This window comes from Scyliorhinus canicula, chromosome 19 (genome assembly GCF_902713615.1).
Source record: "Scyliorhinus canicula chromosome 19, sScyCan1.1, whole genome shotgun sequence".
NCBI lineage: Eukaryota > Metazoa > Chordata > Chondrichthyes > Carcharhiniformes > Scyliorhinidae > Scyliorhinus > Scyliorhinus canicula.
In genome coordinates this window covers 93,994,356-94,002,180 of record NC_052164.1, presented here as the reverse complement: position 1 = coordinate 94,002,180, position 7,825 = coordinate 93,994,356, and positions in this window count along the sequence as shown.

Below are 7,825 nucleotides of genomic sequence, written 5' to 3'. Positions count from 1 at the left end.
ACACATCACAGGCCAAGAGCTGGATTGCAAAATCAGCCAGAGCATCGCCTCCCTGGAACACACGAACTAGGATCGGGAGTAGGCAATTTAGCCTCCTGGGCCGAAACATCTTCAATGTGATCATGGCTGATCCCATCTTGGCCTCAACTCCTGTCCATTCTCCATAACTCTTTGAAATGAAATGAAATGAAATGAAAATCGCTTATTGTCACGAGTAGGCTTCAATGAAGTTACTGTGAAAAGCCCCTAGTCGCCACATTCCGGCGCCTGTCCGGGGAGGCTGGTACGGGAATCGAACCGTGCTGCTGGCCTGCTTGGCCTGCTTTAAAAGCCAGCGATTTAGCTCGGTGAGTTAACCCATCACCAATTAAAAATCTGCCTGACTCCTCCTTAAATTTACTCACTGTAATTTAAATTTAGAGTATCCATTTTTTTTCCAATTAAAGGGCCATTTAACGTGCCTAATTCACCTACCCTGCATATCTATGGGTTGTGGGGATTATGGTGATATGCATCACTGTATATACACAAGGGTTTAATGTAAATACACTCCAACTAAGTAAACACTTGAGGGAGCACTGGAAATGTCATGGCTGCAGACATACAGCTAATGAAATGAAATGAAATGAAAATCGCTTATTGTCACAAGTAGGCTTCAAATGAAGTTACTGTGAAAAGCCCCTAGTCGCCACATTCCGGCACCTGTTCAGGGAGGCTGGAATTGAACCGTGCTGCTGGCCTGCCCTGTTCTGCTTTCAAAGCCAGCGATTTAGCAGTGTGCTAATAGAATAGGACACGACCAGTGAGCAGTTAAGACACCCAGAGGTGACACTATCAAAGGGGGCAACCCATATATAAGGACAGGGCACACATGCTCTGTCTCTTTCCACAGGCGACACTCAGAGAGAAGGACAGGGGCAGATCAGAAGCATCACACTCACCGCATGGCTTAGAGCAGACTGGTTAGTTAGACTGAGTTACTATAGCATGATGCACGATCAATCACTACTGAAGCAAGATTGTAGTCCAATTGAAGGCTTTAATGAACAAGTAGTTACCCCAGCAGCTCCGGTACAGAATGACTGCTGTGGGTGAAACACAGACTCTTATGCTCCGCCTGCTGGGCAGAACCAGCAGGCAGGTTCTACCACTCATACTACAGTATAAGGTACATCCCACCTAGGTACCGCGATACCCCTAATATAGCCTACCACATAGCAAGATTAGCAGGAGAGTCGAACTCATAGAGAACTGTGCTAATGGTTCAATAAATCACATTGAACTTACTTCAAAGTCTGGAGTATCTTTTGGTCAAAGCTGCATCGAGTTTCAGCCTGTGTTATCCCAGAGTACATAACACTTCAAGGGTGAGACCCATGCAGGCACAGGGAGAATGTGCAAACTCCACACAGTGACCCAGGGTCGGGATTGAACCAGGGTCTTCGGCGCCGTGAGGCAGCAGTGCTAACCACTGCGCCGCCGTGCTGCCGCTGGCATATTGTTTAACATTTTGTTTATTCTGTGTTGATTCTCTTGTTTGATTAATCCTTGAAGGCATTATTTTTTTAAGGGTGTGGTTAAGCTGCAGGTAAATAAAATATGATTCACTAATGATATAACAGCGACCTATGACGGGGCATATAGAAAGAAAAATAATACTTGTATTAGTACAGAGTCTTATCAAGTTCAAACATCAGAAGGCGTTTTGCATAATTAATTGTTGCGTGGACAAACACAGCTGCCATTTTCCACAAGCAACATAATGCTAGGGGATACTTGACAGCCAATCAACTGAAAGGCACCGCCATCAACAATATAGCACTCCTTCATCGCAACATTAGTGTTTGCTTAGTTATAGCCTGGAATTTGAATACACAACCTCTGAGTCAAGCTGACATGTACCAGATTAATATAGTATAAATAATACATTGCATTGTTTCGAATACAGAACATTTTTCCAGACCTTCTGTGCTGGGGAATATTTACACTGCAGGTTCTGAGGTAATATCGTTCCAATTCACAGTCCTGAGTGTTATTTATTACAAAGCCTAAATATGCCCGAAATAGCTCACAGCAAAATAACTTATCCACCACAAACTAAACTGCAAAGAGAAAACTGCACATCGTGCACAGTTTTTTAATGTCATTTCAGAATTGGCCGTTTCTTTAATTTATGATATTTAATGCATGGAAAGTACACGTATAATTGGGGCTGTTTTCAAAAGAACACAGATTAAGAGATCATTTGATAAAGGTGCTTATAATCATGAAAGAATGGGGCAAGTGTAGCCGTAGAGGTCTAGAATAAAGGGCCACAAACAGATGGTTAATAGAAGAGAGTGGGCAGCACTGTAGGACAGTGGGTGGCACTGTTGTTTCACAGCTCCAGGGTCACAGGTTCGATTCCCGGCTTGGATCACTGCCTGTGCGGAGTCTGCACGTTCTCCCTGTGTCTGCGTGGGTTTCCTCCGGGTGCTCCGGTTTTCTCCCACAAGTCCCGAAAGACATGCTTGTTAGGTAATTTGGACATTTTGAATTCTCCCTCTGTGTACCCGAACAGGCGCCGGAATGTGGCGACGAGGGGCTTTTCACAGTAACTTCATTGCGCTGTTAACGTAAGCCTACTTGTGACAATAAAGATTATTATTATTAGCAGTAGTAAGAGATTTAGGATGAAGAGCAGGTGCTTTTTTTAAAAAACATTGAAAACTGTGAGGTTGTAAACTGAGTGCCTGAAGCTGACAACGTGGATGGTTGGAGAAAAAGAGGACGATTTACTCATTTATTTTGCTGCTGTTTGTGGGAGGGTGAATTGTACAAATTGGCTGCTGCGTTTCCCACATCCAAACATTGACTACACTTCAAAAGTGCCGCAATGGCAGCACAACGCTTTGGGAAATCATGGAGGTTAGGCTGTAGAAGGTGCTATGTAAGTATCAGTTATTTTCTTAAACAAATAACTGTGAATAAGTATCTTTGAAAATGGTGCTGTTGCCTCCTTAGGAAGTTTCCAATGCAGTTTGTGTAAGTTTGAGTTTGGTCCTAATTAGTAATGTAACGTCATCGGAGGGGGTGGTGGTATTATCACCGGGGTGGTATCCCACTACAGCAGATGCTGAAATTTGAATTTCATAAAAAATTTGGAATTACAAGTCTAATGATGTCCACGAAACCATTCACGACTGTGGTGAAAATCCACCTGGTTCACTAATGTCCTTCCTCCCTTCAGGGAAGGGAATCTGCCATCCTTACCTGGTCTGGCCTACACGTGACTCCAGATCCACAGCAATGTGGTTCACTCCTAAATGGTCCAGCAAGCACCTCAGTTGAAGGGCAGTTAGGGATGGGCAATAATTGCTGGCCCAGCCAGTGCCTCCCGTACCCAATGAATAAAAAAAAACGGAATCAGTTGTAATATGAAAGTTACTTCGTCACCTAAAGAACAATAGTGTGTGGAATCAGCAGGGAAGGCTATAGAAGTGAAGAGAATAGAAGGATTCAAGGTCAGTTACCAGAGACCATAAGACATAGGAGCAGTTTTAGGCCATTCGGCCCATCGAGTCTGCTCCACCATTCAATCATGGCTGATATGTTGCTCATCTCCATTCTCCTCCCTTCTCCCCATAACCCCAATCCACTTAGTAACCAAGAACCTATCTATCTCTGTCTTGAACACACTCAGTGATTTGGCCTCCGCAGCCTCCTGCGGCAAAGAATTCCACCAATTCACCAACCACTGGCTGAAGAAATTCCTCCTCATCTCAGTTTTGAAGGATCGTCCCTTCAATCTGAGTCTGTGCCCTCGGGTTCTAGTTTCTCCTACAAGTGGAAACATCTTCCCCACGTCCGCTCTATCCAGGCCTCTCAGTAGCCTGTAAGTTTTAATAAGATCCCCCCTCATCCTTCTAAATTCCAACAAGTACAGACCCAGGGTCCTCAACTGTTCCTCATATGACAAGCTCTTCATTCCAGGGACCATTCTTGTGAAACTCCTCTGGGCCCTTTCCAAGACCAACGCATCCTTCCTTAGATACGGGGCCCAAGACTGCTCAGAATACTCCAAATGACCAGAGCTTTATACCGCCTCAGAAGTACGTCCCTGGTCTTGTATTCTAGCCCTCTTGACATGAATGCTAACATTGCATTTGCCTTCCTAACTGCCGGCTGAACGCTACCAGCCGAAAGTAGAGATTAGCGTCAATGGTGAGAATGCAGCAAAATGTGAGTCGACCCAGGAAAAGGTGAAGATTTCTTGCCCTGAAAACCTGGTCTGAAAATCTCTTCCGTCTCTGAATGTTGGAAACAAACGCCTGGGAGTGACGTATTGTCAGCTGCTGCCCTTGTATATTGTCAGAATGGTTCAGGAAGGCAGGTACAGCCCAAAGATCTTTCACTGTGAAACATTCCAGTGCAGATGATGCAGTGAACCGTACACTTACAAAGGGCAGGGACATCACAGATGCCTGACAACTTGAGCGCTGATCAGCCCAGACAGAAATGCAATTAGGCTTTCAAAGTATGCACACTTTCAAATTCTTCCGACCACAGTCGTAATAACATTCTCAGCTTCTGCATTATTCGCAGGCTGGTGAAAATGTGCTTTGAGGTGGGAAAATGCACGGAATTTTGAAAGAATGTTAGATGCAAAAGCTCTGTAAAATAGAGCGACAAAAGTGATTGTTTAGTAGTTCAGCTTAGCTTATTTTAGACAACTGGCATGGGGGAGACGGCAGCAGTAACATCAACGGGACCAATAATCCAGAGGCCAGGCTGATGATCTGGGGGCAAAGGTTCAAATCCCACCATGGCCATGAATGAAATGAAATGAAATGAAAATGAAAATCGCTTATTGTCACGAGTAGGCTTCAATGAAGTTACTGTGAAAAGCCCCTAGTCACCAAATTCCGGTGCCTGTCCGGGGAGGCTGGTATGGGCCATTTTAAATTCAATTGAAATTCAATTACTAATCTGGATTTGAAAAATCGAGGGATAAATTATCCGGCCCCGTTCGCCAAGGGAATGGTCACGGGCGGGATGGGAAAGTTTTGTGGACCATTTAAAGGCTCATTGATGGAAGCCGCCATTTTGTGGCTCTGGAGTGGGTCAGCGAGCGGTCACCGAGATTTTGGCGTAATTAATCGGACCTAGAAACGTCCAGTTGATAAAGAACTGGATTCCAACAGTGGCAACATGGGGAGGTGTTGGTTGTGTGGTACTGGTGTACGCTACAGATTGGAGAGTAGTAGTTGACCATATCCCATATGTAAGAGGGAAATTCAAGACTGAATGAACTAATCATGTTTTAATGGCTGCAGATGAACAATCCAGATAAGCGACCAATGGCAGATATCAGTACAGCCTCAACTGAACTTAATGTTTTTGAACTTTAAACTTGGAGCAGGAATCATTTTGAGCAGCTTTTGAATGGCTGTGTCAATGTGAAACAAATAGACTATATCCACGTGAGCATTTTGTGTTCTGACTACTCCAACCTTTTGAGTTTTGCCCCAAATTGAATCTTCCGAAATAAAATGTGAAACCTCGGGGGAAAAAAAGGCCGATTGACCTCGGGTGGAAATTTCAGGTCTCGGGTGGGTCCAACTGGAAAATCCCGCCCCGGGACTCAGTTATGGTGACGGTTGTCAATTGTCATTAAAAACCCATCCGTGGTGATTGTAGATCTGAGTAGATGCAATACAACTGAGCAAGCACTAGAGGGAGCACGGGGGAGCTATAAATACACAGGGACAGGAAGTGAGGACACACTTCACGGAAGGCAGAACTCGTAGCAGGACACAGCCAGCATTTGAGGTAGCCGTAAGTTAAGCTCTGAAGACAGAACAAATTCACAATAAAGCATCTTCTCTAACTTTGAGACTACGAGCTTTATTAAGACACGAGGAACAACACATGGTACCAAGAGTGGCTTCGGACGCCTACTACAGGACAACTCAGCTGCAGACACAGAAAGAACAAAATGGCATGGAAATCTCCTACTGGACATTCGACTTGGGAAGACATCGCTTATTCGAGGATGTGGCTTGGAACCCCACCTCAGCTGGACACGACCGGCAATGTAAGAAATGTCTGGAAAATGTTTAAACAAATGTTCGATTTTTATATCATAGCTAATGATGTAGCAGCAGCCTCAGACGAAATTAAAATAGCAATACTCATCGCGGGACATGAAGCTAGGAAAGTATATAATGGATTTAAATACTCAAAAGATGAAGGCAGCAACAACTTACAAATAATACTAAACAAATTTGAAGAATACTGTAAGGAATTTGAACGAGGAACAACACACCATCTGGTTCATTAATGCCCGGTATGGAAGTGCTAGTCCTACCTCCAGAGCCATGACAATGATGTTTACTTTTAACTGTCCTCTGAAATGGTGTGGCAAACCATTCAGTGCAAGGGCAATTAAGGATGGGCAGCAAATGTTGGCCTTCCCAGTGATGCACACGTCCGTGATGGAATAACGAAAAAAATGTTCAAACTTCTATCATTTAAGATTGCTCTTGCAACATTATTCTGGAATATGTTCTGATAGCAGCACAGCTAACATGTGGCTTATATGTCTTCCGGCACAGAAAGGGTTTATACCCACCAGCATTCCCCCGCCATGTTCCCCCAGTGACTCTGCACGCCATCTGGGATGGTAATAAGTTGCACGGAGGACAAAAGATCCCACGTTCTAACAATGGGCTGTGCCAAGATAACTGATTTCAGTCGGAGTGGGATTTGGATACTGCCGTTACATCCTTGGGAGCGTTCTCACTCTGGGTTGCCGTTGCCAAGTGTCCATGTGTGAATTCAATCAGATAGGGAGAGCACTCGGCTCCATGGTGAACTAGGCTGTCAACACTCGCCCCCCGAGGTATTGGAAAAGGTTGCCATTGCACAAAGCAAGGTTGTTACACTCCAGGAGTTAACGGTCGAAAATACTGAGCATCTTGGTGATTAGGGTTCCTGCATTAGAAATTGTACAAATCTTCCATCTAATCACATGGTAATCATTTTTAAAAAATAAATTTAGATTACCCAATTATTTTTTCCAATTAAGGGGCAATTTAGTGCGGCCAATCCACCTACTCTGCACATTTTTGGGTTGTGGGGGTGAAACCCACGCAGATACGGGGAGAATGTGCAAACTCCACACGGACAGTGACCCAGAGCCGGGATCGAACCTGGGACCTCAGCGCCGTGAGGCAGCTGTGCTAACCACTAGGCCACTGTGCTGCCCATCACATGGTAATCATACTGCCTTCAAAGGACTCTCTGAGAGTTACCCCACCTAATAGAAAGTCAAACGTATAGCATTTTTAAAAATATGTTTTCACAACTTTTATGTTACATATTTCAGTTTGTACAATTATTTTACAGGTTTCACAGCCACACAGAGTGTTTGGGAAGGAAGGAGAGACTGATGTTACACAACAAATATAGACTTTGAGAGAACATACATACAAACAAACACTGATCACTATCTATATTTACAACTATTTATTTCCCCTCTTTCCGTGGCCTTGGGCCCCATCAAGTTGTTCCGCCTCGGATACCCTTCCTGACGCGTGTGTTCCCCGCGTGTTTTTGCTCCCCGACTCTCCGCTTGCCCTTGGGCCCCTTCCCCTGCAGTCATGCTCCTGGTTGTTCTTTGTCTACGGGCCTTTGTCCATCTCCCCTCCTTGCCCCCCCCCCCCCCCCCTCCCCCCCCCCCCCCCCCCCACCCCCCTCCCCGTGCACTACTGATTGCTGGCTATGCACAGGGTCTGGAATAAGTTGGTGAATGGCTTCCACGTCTTGTCGAAGCCCCCCCTCC